We start from the raw sequence: 23,467 nt of genomic DNA on the forward strand, positions 1-23,467 counted from the left end.
CCAGCTGCATCCCATTCATGCATTTGCTGGGTGTCAGTTGTGACAGGTTATTTTTCCAACATATGCTTTCATAAATTCTCATTTTTCACTTCAGGAGGATAAGAACTGCCTGGTTTATCATACTCATTCACAGTACCATGGAGAAACATCAATAAATGCTTAGTGCTAGTACCATACTCACACATGCTCCAGTGGCATGAGCATCGCCAAAATGATCCCAGAAAGCATAGCACACATGTCAGAAGGGATGAAAAGACATAAAACATCAACACTTCACAATACATCCTTCCACACATGTCAAAAAGGATGAAAAGGCAAAAAAAATAAAAAAAAATAAACACTTCGCAAATCCTTTCACAAGAAAGTTGAGGTCAGTCACTGTGGTGCCTGCCAGTAAACCACCATAAGAACAGAAACACAGTTGAAGCAATCACAATTGTTACTGAACAGCATCTGTTGCCGAATGAGTTCTGACAGCATCTCAAAGGGATGGGGAATAAGATTGCCAATCCTTTCCTTCTTACTCATATCTGACACAGGAGTCTTGGAAGAACAAAAAACGAGGCAAGCTCTCAGGGGAAAGGCTGGTTTATTAGTGTTCAAGCCTACTACTGATCCTTACATTTGTCATCTGCTTGGAACTGGGGATAATAAACATCTGTGCCTCTGTATGTGTTCAATAGCTTCTTGGTTGCAAATAGGGAGAGATATGAAAACAAATGTGATAAATACAATGGCTAGAAGGTGGAAGAGATATTTTCCCTAAACCAGAAGCCATGAGACTTTGGGGTGACTAAGAAATGGTGCTGCCCCCCAACTGCTTTCATATTGTGCACATGCCCACTAAATTTCTTACCAGTGGCATCACTAGGGCAGTGCGGGGTGTGTGGACTGTACTGGGTGACAACTCAGAAGAGGGGTACACTCTTCCCATTGTACTTCACTGTGGTGGCAGTTGCTTCACCAGGAGGAAGCCACCACTGTGGAAAAGGAGAAGGGGCAAGCATGCTCCTCCTGGCTTCACCACCACCATAGGTTCCTTAGGAGGAGGTTGCCCTTTTGACCGCCACTGCCCCCTGGCAGCCACCTACACACCAAGTGACACCAGGCATAAGGACACCACTATTCTTACAGATAGTGCTGGTAATGATTATTTCTATAATTTGAGATTCTCACTCTGAAGGAGACAGCGTAGCCATGAAAATAATATTTGTCCACCTATTGTAGAAAGACTGGCAGTGAAAACTTTGACTTCAGATCTTGTTTGCTCTGCTTCGTGTGCTTGGCCTCAAGTCATACCAAGAAAAATGGTTTGCAACAGCAAGAGGTGGAGTGTACATTTAGAAAAATGATAGCACTTTCCTTTCTTTCTGGATTCATTCTAGAACTCTGTGTGGGTCTCAGGGCTCCTCCTTTACAAACTATAATATCTAGGAGATATTGCTTCTGTCTCCTGTAAATAAACTGTGTGAATAAACAAAAACATTGGAATCTTCTGGAGACCCTTCAAGGCTTCTTCCAAAATGCATCCAAGGATGATTTGTTTTCTTTTACTGGAGGCACCTGCTCTCCCTTTTTCTCTCTGTTTTTCTGTGCATGCATGCTTAGGAAGGGATTCCAAACACAGCAGCTGTATACCTTTCCTCTTGTAAGGAGGTCCTCTATCACCAACCTCCTAATGCCAATGCTGCTAAACAGAGCTTCTAGCTAGACAGAAGACAAGGAGGACACGTGGCTGAGTTGTTGTAAGAAGAAGCTTCTTTCTCAAACACTTTGTTAACTGAGGTATGCCTACATTACTAATCTGTCACTTATTTCAATCCTATATAACTAGCTGTTAGGACAAGCAGAATACTTCCCTCAAGTGATGAATAAACCAATGAAGGAGTACTGGCTAATGGAGTTTCATGGCCAACATCTTGATAATACAAGGTCTATGTTTCTTTCCTCATCTTTCATGCCCTGATGGTATGTCATGATTTGCTGCAGAACTAGCCATAATACTTTTCTCTCTCATGTTACAGAAGTGGGGCTAGGGAAGGGATTGTCAAGTAACACTTGACTTTAAGAGGGTGTCTTAAGTAGTTCCACTTATTTTGTTAGCAGTTTGTTAGATCATGCCATTACAGGAGTTCAAACAAACTCAAGAAGAGCAAGTTTCCCCACTAAGTTCTATTCTTTCCCTGCAATATTTGGGATGGGGAAATCTGCCACTCACTCTCTTATCTGAATTTGTGGTAAAACTGTATCACAATCAGATGAAATTCTCACCCACCCTTATGTTATGCCACTGTCTCCAACACAAGTAGGAGCATCAACAAGTGCAAGGATATCTATGCAAGTACAAATCTATTCCATTATTATATCTTTGAGCTCCTCTTGTTCAAGGGTAACCCAGTCTGCATCCAGCATATTTAATTGGGGGACTTGCTCACATGTAACACACCAGATCTCAAGAATTCCATCTCTTCCTCAATTTTTACTGGGTTCTCTGAAGGGAAAATAATCATTCATAAAGAGAGGCAGTGTCTTAAATGCTTTGTTTTGAAGAAGGAACACCATTGAAGAAAGGAACTTCATGGAAAACCGCGCTGCTCTTCCCAAATGTCCTGTTGTTATGAGAGACAAGATGAAATGTTTTTCTGCTGTTCAAAAGAAAAGAGGAAATACTTTGAATGAACCTGGGATTATTAATGAAGAAAAGAGATACATAAGCAAAAGTGTGTTGCTATGACATATTTCATTGAGAAATGAGATCCTGAATGACCCTTCCTTTTAAACATATGAAAAAGAACACAACACTTTCTGTTAAATTTATGAGTTTGATCCTCCCCCCCTTTACCTGATACATTTTAATTTATCTCCAGTTTAGTGCTATTTCGGCTTTAGCAGACACCTGTAATTTCTATTTGCTTAAGTGCAGCTTTTATAGCTTTTTTGTATTTACTGTATCCTTTTTAATTTCCTACCTTTTGGAGAGCAAGGGATCATTTTTAAGAGCACCAAAGCCAATTAAATCAGAAACCTTTTTTTAAAAAAACTGTTAAGGACCATATTTTCATGCTCACCTGTTTACAGCACCTACTTTAGAAAATGGCTGGCTCTAAATGGGATTTCTTGGCAGTAAAGAAATACCAAGTATTACATTTTTCTCAGTAAGCTGAAACAATTGGCAGGAAAGCAGTTCAGCAACTAAGGTCAACTAAAATAGTCGCATTTAAGATTCTATTTATTTTTGGAATTATAGCACTTAAGGTCTCTGCACCATTATGAGTGTACAAAAGAAGTTTAACCATAGCCTTAAATGCTGTTGGATAGCTGCCTGAATTGAGTTCATTAAACCAGTGCAGCTAGGTCAACGGCATTTACATTTAGAAAAGAAAAAAGACTCTAGCAGTTGCTATATATGCTCTTAAATGTTGCAGTTTAAATAGAGCAAGTTGTATAGTTGTGTGGACCAAACAGATAAGAGAAAGGAGATCTAATTGCATTTCTTTTCGCAGTGGATGGGCTGCTCTGATGCTCCAGAAGACAGGAATAGAACTAATAGGTGGAAATTGCAAGGAAGCAGATTTTGGATAAACTTGTGGAGACACTTCCTGACAGTAACATCCATTCAACAATAGAGCAATTTGCACAAGGAGGTGATGGGTGATCCTTTGTTGAGGTTTTCAGGCACAGAGTAGATGATGATCTTTCCAGAATGTTGTAGTTCAAAAGTTTTTGCACTGAGCAGACTAACTCCTAGATGACATCCAAGGTGATTCCCAACAATAAATTCCTGGCTTTAAAAACCTTCAAACCAGTTACAGTCCTATCTGTTTTTGTCTGGAACAGTAGCATGCAACATCTTAGTGAAAGCTTCAGTGCATTACCACATACAATTCTCCTGATCAAATCACCCCTCACTAGAGAAAGAGAAGTAAAAGGATTTTTGGATAACACCCTGCAGAATTCCCTAGTCACTATGGCCAGTACTGATTCTGACAGCTGTAGTCCAAAAGTGGTAACTTTTCCAAGGTGTGAGAAAAAGAAAACAAGTCAGAGCATAATTTAGAAATACTTTAAACAATAATATATCAAGAGAATCGATGTGAATCAATTATATATTTATTTTACTTTGTGGGCTAGTTGCAATTTAAGAGACATTCTAAGTATTCCTTTGACTGAAAGATTACCAAGGCTTGTTACAGAGCCTCAAAAATGTGGGAATGAGGAAAAAAATGTAAACTAGACACAGAGGCCCCTTCACAAGAAGACCACTTCTTCAAGGAAAAAAATGAACTTCTGTAGGAAGCTACAAGGGAGTTCTGTCCAGAGGAAAAAATGGTAGAAAACTATTATAGTTCAGTTGTCAAAAAGGAAAGATGTGAGGGATGTGGGTATTCTTTGTAACCCACCTATTAAAGCAAAATGTCTTTGAAACTTTCTTCTACATGCCTACTGCTGTTGTTGTGTGCATTCAAGTCATTTCCAACTTATGATAACCCTAAGATGACCCTATCATGGGGTTTTCTAGGGCTGTAGGACTCACGTAAGGTCACCCAGTAGGTTTCCATGGCCCAGTGGGGAATTTAATCTTGATATGCAGAGTTGTAGTCAAATGTTCAAACCACTACACCAGGGGTAGGCAACCTGCGGCCCATGGGCCGGATGCGGCCCGGCAAGGCCTTGGGACCGGCCCCAGCCCGGTCCTGCCGCCGATTGCCACCGGGGCCTTTGGGGGGCAATTGTCTATAGAAGCCTCAGAAACATGCATTTATATTAACATTTTTTAAAAAATCAGCAAATTTTTTCACGTGTCCTCCATTTTTTAAAAAAAGTGTCTTCGATTTGAAAATTTTGTCCTACATTTGTCCTGGTTTATTTATATATTTAATTTTTTTAAAAAAATTATTTATTTATTTATTTTTTGGCTTCGGCCCCCCAGTTGTCTGAGGGACAGCAACCCGGCCCCCGGCTCAAAAAGATTGCCTACCCCTGCACTACACCATGCTGGTTCTCATTACAAACCTATACATAAAGCTAAATTTTCCAGCAGACAGATCTCCAGAAGGAAGACGAAACTTATCGAACCTTTTGCACAAGTTCCAACTAGATGATGACTAGCCATTTGGCAGACAGAGATTTTGGATGCACCCAGTCTGAGGAAAAAGACCAGAAAATCCCAGATTGTATTCATGTTCTTTCTGATTTTATTTTGAAGGTTCATACATCTTTTGTTTATCTCGGAATATTTTCTGTCAGCTCCCAGTACTATCAGAGACTTTTTATATCAGCTCCACATGTCAGTCTATTTTAACCAATGACAAAATCAGAAAAAACAGGAACAAAATCTGGGACTTTCAATCAACCTGGATGTGCCCTATTTATGTCCACTCTATGTACTGCACTGATGATTTTTGAAATGCAAAAGACCTCTTGGATGTCTTGGTGGCAGAGAGAAGACCCACAAAACTGACTTATAACAAGTCAGAGGGTTTCTCCATCAAGGACAATATTGCCCATTATGACCTACCAGCAACTACCTGGTTCTAAGGCAGAGGATTTTTTCATCACCTCCTCCCTGACCCTTTTAACTAGCAATGGCAGGGACTTCGGTCTTCTGCATGCAAGGCAGGTGATGTATCACTTAACTATGGTTCCCTTGCAATGTGATCCTTAAGTAAAACTTTCAAAGGAAATGGAGATAAGCCTTCATTTTTCACCACTGTCAAATTTCATGGTAAATGCACCTTTGCTAAAAATGAGCATCTTCGGGTACGTGGGATACATGCTGAAAACCTGGGAAAATAATTGCATAGATGGGAATTGGATCTGCTTGGTAATTAAGGCGGGATACAGACTGCCCAAAAGGGTGGTCTCCCACTGCCGTGGTTTGTTGCACGAGGGAGCCGCAGTGGACAAACTGCGTGGCTCCCTAATGCAGGAAAAAGAACCCGCAAAAAGCGGGTTCTTTCTGCAGTGCAGTTGTGATGTCGCAAGGCGCCAATAGCGCACTTGCAGCATCACAAGACACTAAGATGTGCGGACGCTAGGCATCCATCACATCAAAATGGCGATGCCCGTATGTACAGGGCGCTGCCATTTTGACGCCCTCGTCATGTGCGAGGGGTGATGGGCATTGAAAGCATTGCCCCTCGCACATCATGACGGCGCCCCATAGGGCCCGTCTAGCAAGCACCTAAGAAACCATTCTTCCATGTCAAAGTACTAGTCTGACATTAACATTGTGACACAGTTGCTATTAAAATTACTTCATTCCCATTTCACACTTACAGTCCCTTCCATTCACTAACCACATGACTCACTTGAAAAGCCTGCTGTTAAATGGATTGGAGCTCCAAATTGAACACAGCATTACAAGAAGGAAAGAAGAGATCATCTCTGGGTGCATTTTGGAAGAAGATTTCAGGTAGTCACTAGAAGGTTTAAATATTTCTGCTTACTTATGTGAGGCTGAATTCTGTAATTACTCCTCTTTTTTGGCTCAGTGCATTAACATTCTCTGGTCTGTATTCACATGTTAGTTTAGTGTTGGAAAAATCTTTTGTTATTTCTAGAGGAACATGACATTCCTTTAATGTGAAATTTAACAGAGAGACAACATAATTGGATTCTGTGTGCTTTTACTGTTGCAGAAAGATATATACTCCAAGGTGGAAAGATAATTTTTCACCATCCATTGTTTAATAACCAGGAAATATTACTGGCTTAGCAATTTGTGAATATATCTATTACAAATGTCAATGTCCAGAAAATGTATTTTGGGAAATATGGTAACCTTACATTAATGTATACGCCTAGCACTTATTCATATTCTATGTATTTTTCTTCTTCCCTCCTTTATTTTTTTAATTATACTTTTAAAAATACTTTTGAAAAGATAGTTAAGTTAAAGCCAGCATAGTGTAGTGATTTCACCATTGGACTATGACTCTGGAGACCAGGGTTCAAATTCCTGTTCAGTCATGAAAAGGCACTAGGTGACCTTTGTCGAGTCACATTTTCTCAGCCTCAAAGGAAGGCAAAGGCAAATCCTTTCTGAAAAAATCTTGTATAGAAAACCAGTGATAGCTTTGCCTTAGGGCTGCCATAAGTCAGATATGACTTGAAGGCACACAGTGACAAGGAAGTTAAAGCACCCAACCAGTTATTCAAGAAATATCTTTGAGTAGCAACAGATTTCTAATTGTAGAAATAAAGCATCTGCATGCCAATATATCTACCTCTGGGATTAACATCCTGCTCTATGATAAGGAAGACAAACCTTTTAAACTCAGCCAGAAAGTCTTAGGATAAAAGGCTAAAACAATGGTATAGCCATGGATCCTGTGTTTTATTCATTTAGAAATGGAACAACCTTTGAAGGCAAATTCCCCTTTAGTTTTTTCCCCCCTCCTCTCAGCTCTGCATTACTTCATTCTCCTCTCCCATCTATCCTAATATACTGTTCACTTCAAGGTACTGCCAAACATAAAAAGGAAACACAATAATCTCTGTAAGATTTCATCTACAGCCAGAAAGAAAATAACAAGGTGAAAATGAACCAAGCATAATGTACCAAGTATCACATCTTCATTTCAAAACACCTTGGGCTAAAGAAGTCTTTGGAGTAGGACATTGTCCATACAGAAAAATGGGATAGCTAAAAGGGTAAACTCTGACCCTGCAATGTTTATTTCTTTATTTAAAACAAATGTGTTTCTTAGATGCAGTCTACAAATTCATGTTTGAAGACAGATTTACAAAGCAGACACTGCAGTAAAAGAAATGAAAGAAAGCAGCTGTATCCTGAAACTGGCAAGTCTTTCAGTCTTTTCTGGAAGTGTACAAATGAGGAGCAACCTCATACCAGTTTGGAAGGATGCCTAAGAGAAGCTGTGGACAAGGCTGTACTCACCTAAGAAGCAGATGTACTTTCATCCCAATATGAAAGTATCTGAGGCGGGACTCAGTCATACAGAGCATCACTGCTGATAGGACACATATGTATATGGCTTAGGTCCAGGCAGTCTGACAGACCTTATAACACTGTATCAGCCTGCTCAGGCTGTAAGACCCTAGGGATCTGTGAGATGCTGAGGAGAGGCCCTTCTCTTAGCCCCGCTACCTTCGCAGGCATAGTTGTGTGGGAGTGTAAGAGAGGGCCGACTTAGTGGCTGCCCCTAGATTCTGGAACTCCTTTTCCAGGGAAGCCAAAATATCCCCCTACTTGCTGTCTTTTTGACAATATATATATTTTTAATCTTGACAGACTTTTTAGATTTTAAAACAAAGAGCTTTAGAGGGTACTATATTGTTTTCTTGTTTTACCAGTTTTATGTCCCTTTTTAGCAATAGGTTTTATATTGTTTTACTATAGCAAATAGTTTAATTTTATTTTAATGCTGACTTTGAAAGGTTTTAGCTACACTGTAATTTTTAAAAACTGGAAGCATCTTGAACCTAATTTGGGGGAAAGTGGGGGGGGAGGAGGAGGAGGAGGAGTTTCAGTTTGATATGGAGGTAAGCACCATGACCATGACCACCACAATTCATCCTAGAACCAAGGAGAAAACCAATGTAATGGTTGTAAAAGCCATCGGACGGCATTATGACTCTCAGTTGTATTGAACTGGGATATGAACAAGTTGTAAGGCTCTGGCTTGTCTTTATAGCCAGGTCTATGGGAAACCCCATCAACAGTCAACCCTAAAAGAGTGGATTTGCATGGCAAGTTCCCTTCTTTCCAAGAATACTTAATTCTGCTTGTTGAAGGAAGTTATTCTGGTTTGAAAGGAGCTTCAAATACTGAAAGCACCCCACCACACATCTTTTTCCAATGTTCAGTAAAGAGTATTTTAGGCTCAGCATGCTCTTTTTGTGTTCTGTTGTGTGCCAGGTCTATAATTATTGTCATCATCACCACCACCATCTGTTTTTAAAAGGCTACCGAACAATGCATGCCACTCCATTATGGCAGAGAAGAAAATCTTGCCAGAAGGATGATGTGTAATTTTGGTATACACTGTGTGACAACTTCTTTTCCTCTAACATGCAACACTAGCTTAGCATCACTTGTATCACTTAAGTCCTCTAGAAATGGTTAGACTGCAGCATTCTTCATCATTGGCTCTGCTGGTTAGGACTGCCTGGACCTGCTGACAAACAACATCTGTAGGGCCACATTATTTCCATCCCTATTACAGTGTCCAAGGGATCAAACTACAGTGGACCCTTGTTATATGCTGGGGTTGGTTCCAAGGTTCCCCATGTATAACAAAATCTGTGTATGCTCAAGACCCATTAAATGTCCCAAAATGGTGTCCCTTATAAAAAATGGAAATGGAAAATCATGCTATTTAACATCTACATGAAACCGCTGGGAGAGATCATCCGGAGACATGGGGCGCGGGGTTATCAGTACGCTGATGACACCCAAATTATTTTCTCTATGTCTCCGACTGATGCAGTGACTGGGGATGGCGTCTCTCCTCTCGTGGCCTGTCTGGAGTCAGTAATGGGCTGGATGAGGAAAAACCGACTCAAACTAAATCCAGAGAAAACGGAGGTACTAGTGATAGGTTCCCCCGGTCCAGGAATGGCGGTGGTTCCACCTGTCCTGAACGGGGTCACGCTCCCTGTGAAGGACTCCGTGCGCAGTCTGGGGGTGCTTCTTGACTCGTCGCTTCACCTGACTGCTCAGGTGAATGCGACGGTCAAGAGCACTTGTTATCAGCTTCGGCTGATTCGCCAGCTGCGCCCATACCTGGACCGGAGGGACCTAGAAACTGTTGTACATGCTCTGGTAACTTCGAGATTGGACTTCTGCAATGTACTCTACATGGGGCAACCCTTATACCAAACTCGGAAGCTTCAAATGGTACAGAATATGGCAGCCCGGCTGGTCACTGGCGTATCCAGGACCAGCCACATAACACCTGTGCTTAAAGATCTTCACTGGCTGCCCATTCGCTTCCGAGCTCAATATAAGGCGTTGGTTATCACCTATAAAGCCCTAAATGGCTTGGGCCCAGGATTCCTAAAGGACCGCCTCTCCCCGTACAATCCGCCTCGCACCCTCAGAACATCTGGGCAGCAACTGCTGAAGGTGCCTGGAGCTAGGTTAGCTTCTACTTCTAGAAGGGCCTTTTCCACAGCTGCCCCAGCCCTTTGGAATACGCTGCCCACGGAGCTCCGCTCATCTACCACCCTGGCCCAATTTAGGAAGGACCTTAAAACCTTCCTATTCAAGCAGGCATTCCCCGACTAAATATCCTGTGGGCCTCCCTCCTCTTCCGTGGCCAAGAGGTTGGGCTAACGGGGCTTTTGCTATTGTTTTTAGACTGTATATTGTTAATGTTTGATGTTTTTAACCTGTATCTGTTTGCACTTGTTGCATTGCTGTAAGCCGCCCTGATCTTTTTGGAAGGGCGGGATATAAATAAAGATTTTATTTATTATTATTTAAGGTAATTTTATACTTTTTTGGAACATTTTCAAACCATGGATGCTTGAATCTACATATAAAAAAATCTGTGTATAAGAAGGGCTGACTGTATAAGTTGCATGAATTTATAGCTGATCATTTCTTAGAAATTCTAAAGTACATGCTTGTGGTATTAACTGTACTTTGTAAAATTTCAGAACTATGCTCACATACCCCCCAACATTTAATTGATGAAAACCAGGACTCATGTAGCCAAGCAACATCAGAGTGTGGTCAAGATGACAAATGTTATTACTGACAAAGAACACACAAGCTAGTAGAGGCTGCAGCAGTTTGCTTTTGCCTGAGTCTGCTGTGAAGAGGAAGATTCCACCTTTCCTCTTCTGAATTAATGAAGTTCAAACTACATTTTGCAGAAGTTAAAGTAAGCTGAGGATAAAGTGGGAGGTGAAGAGAGAATTTGGGGCATTTTAAAAGCTGCTGAAAAAAGTGGGATGATAGAATATCAATCAAGAAAGTGCCTTCCAAATCAGGACAGTTGGAGGGTATGTGCTCACCTTGAAGATTATCGCATATTGCTCTCAGAACGTTACGAGATGGAACATTCTGGGAATGTTCTGGGAACAGGTATTATCGCATTCAAGAAAGTAGAATGTGATGTTAGAAAGTAGAATGTTACAGGAATGCATTTTACCGCACAGCTTCTTTTTGGGTCCGCATGGAGCCGCGCCGTGTGGAGGCTCCGGCTCCCCCGCGGACCAACTGGCGGTGGCGGCAGACCGCCGCAAAGCGGCGGTCTGTAACCCGCCATTGTTTCAGCCAATCAGGAGACGGGGGAATGAGAGAACGGAATTGGGAACAGATAAGAATACTGCACAGACTTCTTATGGAATGTTCTGAGAACGTTACAGCTCGCTGAGAACACATCTAATCCGTCCCCACCCTGGAACGTTCTGGGAACCCGATGGGAACACATATGTGCGGTAAACGTAAACGTGTTCTGTTCCCATCGGGTTCCCAGAATGTTCTCAGAACGCTGTGCAATATTCTCCTTTGACTCAGGCATCTTTTGCCTTTTGTCAACCATGTTGCCTTGTCTTCCCAAGATGTCTTTGCTAAATTCATGAGCCCCCTCCTATTACTGCAACCATCACATCACACCCATATCCTTAGGCAATCTTACTGCAATATTCTGTATTCTACCCATTTATAACATAACATAACAAGTTCTCCTCCATATCTGCTTCCTTCCTCTATAACTCACCCCCTATCAAACTACTTTGTTGCTTCCCTCCAGTCTTGCATCCCTACTGTGGCGCGTTACAGACCGCCAAATCGCCAAATTGCGGCAGTCTGCTGCCGGCGCTGCTTGCAGCGTCCAGGAGCCACAGCTTCTAAACCGCGGGACTCCCGGACGCTGCGAGGAAGGAACGCGGAAATCACGCTCCTTCCTGGGCCCTGGAAGTGGCGCTGCATAGCGCAAGGCGCGCTTTCGTGGCGTCACTTCCGCCACGACACGTCTGGACGCTAGGTGTCCAAGACGTCAAAATGGTGGCGGCCGTGTGAAACGGCCACTGCCATTTGTTACAGACAGAGTCCGTAACAGGAGTAGGGGCGTCTAGAAGAGACGCCCCTTTTAAAAACTGGGACGTCCTAAGGACGTCCCAAATGGCGGTCTGTAACCCGCCCATGTTTCTGATGATGACTTCTTCTAAAGTCCTGCTCAAAACCTAGTCTTTTTTAGTATCTCTCTTCCCTAAGCTTCTTTGCTCACCGCCACTCTGACAACCATCCTCATGCAAAACGTTTTTCATGGTGGCACAGTGGTTAAATGCCTGTACTGCAAGGTTGCGAGTTCAAGACCAGAAAAAGGGCCCAAGCTCGACTCAGGCTTCCATCCTTCCGAGGTCGCTAAAATGAGTACCCAGACTGTTGGGGGCAAATTAGCTTACTTGCTAATTAGCTTACTTGCTGTTCACCGCTATGATCTTTGGAATAGCGGTATATAAATAATAATAAAAATATTCACTTTTTTGCAACACTTAGAACAACAGTGTTAGAACCACAAAAATGCTTAACAGAGTTGTGTGTTCTTAATATTGTCAGAACATGGAAAAATGCACCTAAATCTCAACCAGTTCTCCTGAAACTTGTTTGATGAATCATGTGAAATAATAAAGTACCTTAATGAATTACCTGACATGGAGTTATATTTAATTCAGCTTCAGAAAGCTGTCCAACTGATACAGAGCAGCATAGGTATTCTATTCCAGCTCTTTACCTGTGAAAGTGAAAATTCTATATGTATTCAGGTCTCACTTTAGATAATCAGCTGGGAATTCAGTTATAATGCATTCATTACTGATACCAGCAAGATACAAGGAATTTAAAATCCTTTGACTCTCAAAGAAATTGACTCACATGGGGATGATTTCTATTTCTTTATAGGTATTCTTTTAAGGGTTATCACCAGAAGATCATTACCCTTTAAATCCGGTCCATAGTGACATCTGCAGGCTAAAAGCCATGATATTTCGACATAGATTTCATTTATATTGATAAGATTTAAAGGTAAGTAAAGCATATTTTTGGTGGGTGTTTAAACCATGACTGAAGAGATGACTTTTATAGGGAAAACCCTCATATTTTCTTCATTTCTGCTCATTCTTCAAAGCAATCTTTTCATTATACTGTCATAATCTACATCTGAATTTATCCCAAGCTGTATTTCAGGACTCCTGAACACCTAGGAATATCCATCTTCACATTTATAATTTCAAAATAGGGAAGTTAAAACTGAATTCAGTGCCTATTGTCTCAGGATAACCATCTGTGTAAACAAGCTTTGAGTAAATGGTAGGTAATGGGGTATTTCGATAGAATATAGTTAAAAGGTATTTAATCAACTTCATGAACATACTGGGCTGGATAGACAATTGACTAATTCTATAAAGTTATCTTTAGACAACTTGCAACCTTGGCCACTGAGCCAAGAAGACCTAAGTGGAAATTCCTGTTAAACCTCAAAACTTTTGGTCAGCCACCATCTCTAGGGTCAAGCTGTTCCATATAGTCGTTCTGAGGATTAAATCATCACATTGAATGTAAGCATGTATACATCCTTGAGCAACTCAGGGAAAGGCTGAGAATAGGGGTTAGGGTACAAGACTTGGCCTTAGGAGGGATACAGGTTCAAACCCACTGCTGTTATGTGCTTTCAAGTAGTGCCCAACTTATGGCAACCCTAAAGCAAATCTATTGCAGGGTGCTGGCTGTTTTCAAGCCCATAGTGAGCCCATAAAACCAACTGGGTGATCTTAAACCATTCACTCTCTTGCTACCTGATCTTTCTCGCAGGTTTATTGGATGACAGTTTTATGCTCACCAGATAAAAAGCATATTATAAGAGTTATATAACTCACTAACTAAAGGATAAAGAGGAATATAATGCAATATGACCATAATTTCTGGCGTGACAACACGTAGAGTGAGGAAAGTAAAAATATAATCATTCAGAAGCAACTGAATATGCATTAAAGCATATGGTTGTTGTTGACTTTTGCAGCAGATGGCTGAATCCGACTGACATCATCCTCCCTGCTAATGAGGTCAGGGAGTTTAGTTATACATTACCACAGGGTTACTTTGAAAATACTTGTTGGACAGGGAACAAAATTTATGTTTCTAGAATGGCAATTATTAATGTTAGGACTAATTGCTAACACCAACTCATCAGTCCATTAATTTTAACGTGTTCCAAAAACTATAATTTTATTAGACACAGAAGATGAAGGGAAATGTGAGGAACAGCCACAAACGTTGCCTCTGTTTTGAAAACTGCATGCCTGGTGATCCATATTTGGGGAACCAAAATTGGAAAGTGAGGAGAGAGAGTTGCTGGTGATTTGAAGTCTGTGCAGTGCATATATATCTCACTTAGGCTCAGAACAGACGAGCCAATGCGCCATGTTGGTGCCAATTTTAGGGTTAGGGACCATGAACCAACTGCACGGTCCCTAATCCTAGCATGGCGCAGCGGCATAGTAATGGTGGCGTCCTGTGTACACAAGCACCGCCATTGTGACGTAAGCACAGCACTGCATCTGCACGGCACCACACATCACTTACGTTGTGAGTACACCAGTCACTCCAGCACTGTAAAAAGAACCTGGAAATACCGGGTTCTTTTTACTCCAGAGGGAAGCCGTGTGGTTTGGCGGCTGCGGCTTCCCTCCAGAGAGAAATAGGTCAGCGGCAGGCTGCCCCTTTGGGGCAAGCTGTACCGTGCCTTAATAAAGTAGTTTCCAGGTATTACTTCATTAACAGATACTTGGGTACCAGAGGCAGGAATAACATGGTAAGAATAGGGAGAGGTCCTAAATCACAAAAAAGAAGAGTAGCTTGCACATGTTACAGGAAATGTCTTATTCAGAACTAAAGATATACAGAAATGAAACAACCATGTCAGGTAAGCTTTGCATGAATAAACAAAAACACTTTGCACCTACCAGAGACCAAAGCTTCTTCCAAATTATATCCAGGGTTAGGTAAGCCTTGCATGAAAAAACAAAAACACTTTGCACTTTCCAGAGACCAAAGCTTCTTCCAACTTACATCCAGAGATTCCCCTCCCCCTTTCAACAATGTCCACTTTTCTTACCATTTTCATTTTGGTGATCAGAATTACAAATCTATCCTTTTTTAATGTGTTGGGAGTAGTTGGTAAAACGGGCTCATCTGCTCTTCCATTTTTCCCTCTGTGCTGCTGTTCACAGAAACTCTGTACGTAAGGGATTCTGGAGGTAGCTGGCATTCACCTTGCTTGTTGTAGGCTGACACATGCAGCTACATGAGGATTAGCTACAGCAGAATCCCATTCTTTCCCAACTGAAGGTTTATTGTATTGTTTACTGCAGACATGCTGTTGCTCAAGCCTCTAGTTCTCTAGCAATCTTTCACCATCTTCCTAGTACTGATGCTGCTAAAAGGTTCCCAGCAGGAAAGAGGACAAGAAGGAAGGAGGGGCTGGGCAGGCATAAAAAGACTTCTTAAAGGAAGTTTATTTCTCAGTGGCTTTGTTAACTGAGATATACCTGTAGATTATAACCTAGACACCATATTCCAAGCTACAGTATCTTGCAAATTGCAATCTAAATTAGATGCAAGATCTATAGACAGATTGGTTTTCCTTTGATCAAAAGCAGTCACTGCTCCCCCCAATTTTTCAGTCAGGGCTGTGGAATTTAAAAGAATTAGCCATTCCCCTGCTTCCAGCTCCATTTCTTCAAATTAAATTCCCTCAAGCTCCTATTAAGGGTGGAAGTCAGCAAGGAATTGTACCATCTTTTTCAATTTTGCAGCAGGTACTTCTTTCAGAGAACAGTGTGTGAAGAAATAGTTAAACAACTCTTACTCCATCCCCATATTACAGCTGAAAACAATCTACTCACCTTCCACATAGGCCACTTTTGCTTTTAACCAAAGGAATGGGGAAGAGATCTTACACAGACCATCCATATCATGTCTAATTTGGCCTTGTAATTACGCATGATCCTTTCCATGCATGTTTTTGAATTTATCTTTGGTTTCCAACAGACCAATTCAGAAAATTGCTTTTACAATCAGAGAAAAGTGTAGCTTTAATAAGGCACGCCATGTCTTTTAAAAATATTCCACAACAGTGAGGTGTTCTTTTGGTAAGTCAGCTCTATGGCCTGGCTGTTTGTACTGGGAACAGAGGCAAAGTGGTGGTGGAACAGAGACTATTTTCTCAAATTCTGAAATGTAGAATTCACTGTGGTAGACAGTAAGGAGCAACATGAACTCAACACCAAGCATTATGGACAGATAAGTGTTATCACAAAAATGCACTTCACTACTGTTTTCCCCCCCTGTGGGCCTCACAGACATAGAAAAAGCACAAAGATAAAACAAGAAAACAGATTTTCCTTCTCTCTCCCTCTGTCTCACATTCACTATTCTCTCTGACATTCTATCCTTTGCTTGTTCTTAGAAATGGCTGCTATTTTCCTGATAGGGTTCTTATGTCTTTAAAAGACAGAGCCAGGGTTGGCACAAGATATTTTGCTGCCTGGTGCAAAGATGCTACCCTTGCCCTAGACAGATGCTGACTCAATGACCAATTACTGTACATTTTATTTCTATATTAGTAATGGCCTAAATATCCTCAAGGCACCAGAAGCGAAGCAGGGTCAGCCTTGGTTAGTACTTGGATGGAAGACCAGCAATGAATACATGGGGCTGTAGGCTATATTTCAAAGGAAGGAACTTGCAAAACTAAGCATTATACCACAATCCTTTTATATGATTAAGATACCCGGTCATGACAACTTCCTGAAGTGGCCACTTTATTTTGCCTAAGGAAACATGCAGTATTATATATCTATCTTGCATGAGGATTTTTAAAACAATAAGACACCTACTGGGGTCTTTTTCTTCCCTACTGCAAAAGAAAAGGCCGCAGTCTGCCTTACTTGCTCTGCTCACTTTAGACACAGCAGGTTTTAACTCTAAAGAAGTTGGAATGGAAGCTTTAAGCTGCATCAAGCTGAATGAAAGGTTGCATCTCTTTCTGTCCTTTCTGGACTTTTGGTGGGAAATTGATCTTTGCCAGTTTGGCAGTAAATTATTTCATTTTGAAAGCAAACTTATTTTTCCCTTCCCCAAACCGTTTGACTGTTCATGCTCTTATAGCAAAATTTAAAGCAAACACTATTCTACAGTTTCCAAAACATTCTCTTAATGACTTTGCCATACGTGCTTCCAAAGAATTGCTTCCAAACAATTAGCAGTTTGGGGATGCTAATGGACCCAAGAGCTTATTTGAAAGTATGTAAGAAAGGTCATGTGGAGAACCTCACACTGTACATACAGTGGCTTGCACTTTAATTTAAAAATACTTGGAACGTGCTTCCAAATAATAGTTTGGGTCCATTAGCAGCCTTACTATGAGGCAATGTAAAGTGGCTAGGCAAGTATGAAACAACACACAGAGTCAGAACCCAGAATGCACTGTTATGCATAGGGACAAAGAGAACTATGATAATAATCAATGCAGAGAAACAGAAGATGGCAACCAAAAAAGGAAAACAAGAGACCTCTTTCACAAGATCTGAGAAATCAAAAAGAAATTTAAACCAAGAGTAAGGATGCTGAATGACCAGTAGGGGAACACATTGCATTGCCAAGTACAAATAAAAAGACAATGGAAACAATACACTGACAAACTATTAAAAGAGATGAAGGATGCCAGATTCATTCAAGAAACGCAATTTGAATATGAACTTAAGTTTTTAAAAGTAAAGTGAAAGCTGTACTCAGAGCCCTTGGGAGAAATAAATCATCAGGAGCAGATGGCATACCAATTGAGCTGCTTCAGTCTACAGAAACAGAATCAATTCTAGTTCTAACTGAAATCTATCAACAAGTGTGGAAAACAATACAATGATTCACAGATTGGAAATGCTCAATACACATTCTTACCCACCCAAAAGGAGACACAACAGATTGCAGTACCCACAGGACCATTCCATTAATTTCCCATGCAAGCAAAGTCATGCTCAAAATTTTACAGCAAAGACTTTTATTGGATATGAAGTGAGAAATGCCAGATGTCCAAACTAGGTTCAGGAACGGAAGAGGCACTAGGGATCATATTGTAAACATACATTGGATAATGGAGCACGCCAAATAATTTCAGAAGGAAACCAACCTTTATAAATCATAAAGGCTGTATGTAATTTATGAATTATAGCAAAGCCTTTGTGTAGATTATGAAAAACCATGAATTACTTTGAAAGAAATGGGTCTCAAAGGTGCAACAAGACTTTTTGTTGACAGCAAAAATAGACTATGCCTTTGAAAATTGCTACACTATTCTGTGTGTGTTTGTACTCATGCCAGGATCAGAGTTCACAAGAAGTAATTAGTGATTGGAGATTTGTCCCCATGAGAAAGGAAATAGGAGCAATGAAAGCACCTGCTGCTAATGGTTTGGCTGAACATCCCATTTAGAACTTGCTTAAGACATTGATATAAAATCCACAGAATCTGGGCTTTCATGCAAATGGGAAGGAGTTGGAAAAAATTGATGGCAGAAACAAAATGCTCTAGAAGCAAGGCTTCCTGTAATCAGGTGGCCAATTGTGTCTTTATCGTTGGTTCTTTCTCTGCCATGGAGCATGTTCTGCTTCTGTACAAATTCAAAAACTTCATTCCAGTTTGGTCTCTCAGCTGCAATCACCACAATAAAATATCACCAAATAAAAATGGCATGAGAATTCCAACACAAATGTTCAAACACAGAGCAGAATGGATTCATTTGAAGAATTCATTTTGTCCTGATAGTACAATTTGACATTTTATTTGAAATTTGTCCAGGGATACCTACCAAGTGACCTAATTATTAATGTTTTTGTGCTAAAATCCAGTTCTTTTTGTTCATGAAGATCTGACGTTGAGCAAACCTTGACATAAATTTGGCGTTTATGCTATTGTGTTCTGATATTGTTAGTGTGATTTTTTTAAAAAATGTGTTTTTCCCCATTTCACTTACAGCACATTTAAAGTTCAAATGGAAAAGCACTGAGAATAACTGTGTTTAAATGGTCATTTAGAGATCTGAGAATGCAGTGAGTGGTTTAAGAACCACTTAACTTGATGTGGAGGCACTGTTGAAGCAGAACAAGTGTGTGGTCCTGAATGAATGCTCACTCCAAAAAAAAAGCTCCAGATAAGATTATAAAGAGATGTTAGTGTTCTCAACAAAGAAAAATGATACCTACTTAGGTATTTTTATCTTGGGCACTGATTATACTTCTTGATACCTAGTAAACCTTGTCTGTTTGAGTCTTCTACTCCCCATTCACTCTGTCTTAAGATGTTAACTTCATGCCCTAAATATCAAGACAGCCTTCATTTTTCCTCCTCTTCCACCCCCACTTCCTTTTGTGACATCTTGTCAAATGAAGGCATCTTGAAAACTTTTTTATAGTTTTGTTTGTATTCAATAGATAACGTAATTCCCTGAATGTGGCTTTTGGAACTGGCTTCATTTGGTTAAAGCAGTATATTTATTTTATTTTTTGGTGGAGATAATCTTTGAAAAGATACTCACAGAAGATTCTTCTAGTTGGATCTGCCAAATTAATACTGGAGAAATATAAAAAGTTTGATTGAGAACTTCATTTCTAAAGACAAAACCTTTGCACAATTTATTTCCCTGGCAACAAAAATAAGTCCATAATGAAGAAAGTTTATCATGGAGGACTTTCTGTCTAACACATAAGGAGAAACTGTACGTCTTAATGAGTCTGCAAATCCCCTAATGATGCAACTATTGAGTTTGTTTTAGTTTTTGATCATTACAAGCAAAAGTGAACAATACTGTAAGGAAAAGCAGAAGATATGACCAGAAATGCCAGGACAAAGCAGTTTGCCAATTTGGTTTCCACCCCCAAAACTTTAACACCAGTAATAAATTCTAACATATTATAGTACATTTTCAGAAAGCAGGTGTTTTAAAAAACAACCACTGGCTATACTTTAAAGGAATTCAGGTATTGGCTTTACAATGCCAAGGTGGGGTTTATTTAACATCGCCATCTGTAAAACCAGTTTTCAGTTAACTTGGAAGAATCAAGCTAATCTATATAGATCATGTACACTGAAGTTATCAAGAGCTGAGGTGAAACAATCAAATGCAAAGAGAGCTTAACATTTCCATTCTGATCCAATATAAATTAAACAACACTAAATGTAAAGCGCCTGTTTGTGAAAACTTATATAAAGAGGAATGCATGACTGCAAATCGATCAGTGTTGAACAGATTGGCAGCTGCTCATATACAAAGCATTTACATCACACTTTACCCACATGAAGGCAAGACAGTTAGCTTATTTATGCAGCAGCAAGAAAGAGAGACATGTATCTGGAGTGGACAAATGCAGTTGTTAAGTCCACTGTGACCTCATTTCACTCAACTCATCTTATACATGGCTAGAAAGAGAAGAAATATTTTTGGTGACAATGCCAGGGTCTCTGTTGCTGTTAACTGACATGAACCACAACTAGCATTCACAGTATATGCAAGGACCTAACAAAGAGCAGGCACTCGACAGAGAAAAATGAGACACTACTATGGACTGACTGTCAAGTACTGACTGTCAAACTCTATCCAATGCAGTGACTCCTTTCTGTGTTTCACATGTTTGACTATGAGCTTGGAAGGGTACAAATTGAATCAATAAAATAAGCTTTTAAGTGTTCGTTGTTACATCTGGTCCTGTACTTGTTACAAGAGCAAAAAAAGAAACAAAACCCCCAAGGACAACAACCTTACAACTGTTTGTACTTTTCTCATTCCTTCTAAAGGAATAGACTGTACCGGACGTACGACCTGAAACCTGTTAAAATACTGTAAAGGAAGGAGGTGGGTGGACATAATAACTGGAAATCAGGATACCCAAAAGTGCTTTCATCAAGGAACATAGATAACATTTCATCGCCATACAGTAAAACACCCAGACCTTCCAAAGTTTTTTAAAAGACTAAATGAATATTTACTTGTTAAATGCCTGGAATAACCTCAGAAATGAAATACCAATCCAGATGCTAGTGAAATATGCTGTGCTCTAGGGATGACGATTGCTGCTATGGTTTGTTTTGCATTCAGTCAGAAAAACTACATCATAAAACAAATTGCTTCCCATCACCTAAGGCGCGCATTCCTTTGCAGCCTGCCAGCCCAACCATTGCTCTTCATCATTACCTCTTACTGAAAGAGTTCTAATTCCTTTCTCATGTGTACCATTCAAGGATGCCACAACCTCACAAAGCATATTGATCGCTAGGATTTTCAGCCACCTTCTCCAACAGCATGACATTGACAGACTACACCCTGAGACTGGGGTTGTCCCGTCTCCTTATTCAGTGCTACAAAGAAATCAAGTTGTTTTCAACACAACTAACCCATGCACCCACAGAGAGAATCTCCAGAGAGGCATCAAAGTAAGATAAACCCTGGGAAACCCTTTACAAGTGATACTCAAACCTGAGACACTGCTTATAATACCAGAGCATACGTTTCCTCAACAAAATCCTCACCTACCTCCTCCTGGGAGAACAGATCACAACCAACAGCAGGGGACTGGCTAGGATTGACAATTAGAAGAGATGGCCCTTGGGAGTCAGAGAAGGCTTGTTCCGTATAGGGTTGCCAGGTGTCCTTTACTATAAGGACTGCCTCCTATCTGTGGGTCAGAAAGCTTGTCCCATCCTTATAGGGTTGCCAGAAGTCCCTTATTATAAGAGATGCCCCTATCTGCAGATCAGAAAGCTTGTCCCTTAGGGTTGCCAGATATCCCTTATTATAAGGAATGCCCCCATCTGCATATCAGAAGCTGGTCCCTTATAGGGCTGTTAACTGCCCCAATTATAAAGAATGTTCCCTCCCTATGGGTCAGAAAGCTTGTCCCTTATAGGATCACCAGGATCACCAGAGATAGCCATTGAGAGTCAGAGAAAGCTTGTCCCTTATAAGATCACCAGATATCCCTTCTTATAAAAGATGGCCATTGAGAGTCAGAGAAAGCTTGTCCCTTATAGGGTTGCCAGGTGTCCCTTATTATAAGTGCTGCCCCTTATCTGTGTCCCTTATAGAGTCACCAGATATTCCTTTTTATAAGGGATGCCCCTGATCTGCATGTCAGAAAGCATGTCCCTTATAGGTTTGCCAGGTGACTCTTATTATAAGGGATGCTCCCCCGCCCAAAAAAGTTTGTTCCTTACAGGTATCCTTTTTTATATATAAGGGATGTCTCCTCCTGGAGGGATGGGAAGCTTTCTCTTTTATCTAGGCTTAACAAGATGCTTCAAATCCCATATTTGGGTCTGTTAGATAGAAGTGTGTCCATCATGCAATGGAGGGAGATGGAGGGCAGGTCAGTTCCCATGGTGAGCTAAAACCAATCGGTCCTTGGTTGGTATTTAGGGAGAAGAGCAACTTTGAATAGCTGTCTCCTGATGCCCTGGATTTCTTGGCTGTTCTGAAACCCTGGCCACACTAAAGAAACTATACTTAACCGGGAACTTCTCTCTTTGCTCTTCTTTCTCACCTGATCAAGTCTCAGCCTTTTCCTTTCCTTTCTATGGGGGGATCCAGCTCCCTTAAAGGAGGAGATTGCTTCAGATCCCTTGTGCGATCCGATCAAGCCAAAACTGAAGACCTCAGATCCTTTTCCCCTTCCTTCCCGATCCTCTTTCTTGGCAGGATCACCTACAGCAGCATCCCCATCCTTCAATCCCCCCCCTTAAAAGAAACCAACCCCCCCCTTAAAAGAAACCCCCCCCCCCTTAAAAGTCTCCACTTACCCCCTTCATAGACCGGGTCAGGATCTCCTTCTCCAGATCCTTTCTCTCCGGGATCGAGGCTGGTGAAGAACACGAAGAAGAAAACCCAACAAGGCTGCGATCTTGGATGCCTCCAATCCCTCCCCCTCCTCAAGGGGAAGAAGAGAGCAAAGGTGGGCAGGGAGATCCCCCGGGATCAGGATCTGGGATCAGTTCAGGATCCCAATGGAGGGCATTGCTGAAGCCTGGCAATGCTAGGGAGCCTTTCGTCTTCCAGCTGGAAGATCAGCTGCTTTTCCTGGGTTGAAAGGAAAAAAGGGCTTGCTTTTGCAGCCCTGGCGAGGAGGGACTGGGGGCACAGCCAGAAACAGCAGCAGCAGCTCTTGGATCCCGATCCCCTCGATCTGGCTCCTGCTCCTGACTCCTGAGAAAGGAAGAGATCATCAGCCCCGAAACTCAGGCTTTTGAAGGGAGGATCCAGCGCTGGGCTGGAAGAGAGCGCCCCGGACTGGCCCCAGGAACAAAGGGGGGGGGGCAACCCGTCCTCCTTTTCCAGGACACGTCCTCCATTCCCGCCTTCTCTCCTGGAGGGGTCCCAGAATGTCCTCCACACACAGACAGGCAGACACACAAACACACTTGGAGCAGGATTAAGGAGCACAGGTT

The 23,467-nt window shown here is 41.2% G+C and overlaps 1 protein-coding gene across 3 annotated transcripts in view; it reads right to left on the reverse strand.

Annotated features, from left to right (window-relative positions):
* Nucleotides 1–23,176, reverse strand: part of CALCR (calcitonin receptor) — a 176,036-nt gene extending 152,860 nt beyond the window's left edge. For 2 of the 3 annotated variants that reach the window (XM_042471117.1, XM_042471116.1), the window contains exons 1-2: nt 22,823–23,176; nt 12,629–12,713 (exon numbers count right to left, since the gene is read on the reverse strand). The gene's annotated coding sequence lies outside the window, so the exon portion shown is untranslated. The remainder of the gene's footprint in view (nt 1–12,628; nt 12,714–22,822) is intronic. The other variant, XM_042471118.1, reaches the window with a different exon arrangement.
* Nucleotides 23,177–23,467: the final 291 nt, after the last annotated feature.

This window comes from Sceloporus undulatus, chromosome 6, assembly GCF_019175285.1.
Source record: "Sceloporus undulatus isolate JIND9_A2432 ecotype Alabama chromosome 6, SceUnd_v1.1, whole genome shotgun sequence".
NCBI lineage: Eukaryota > Metazoa > Chordata > Lepidosauria > Squamata > Phrynosomatidae > Sceloporus > Sceloporus undulatus.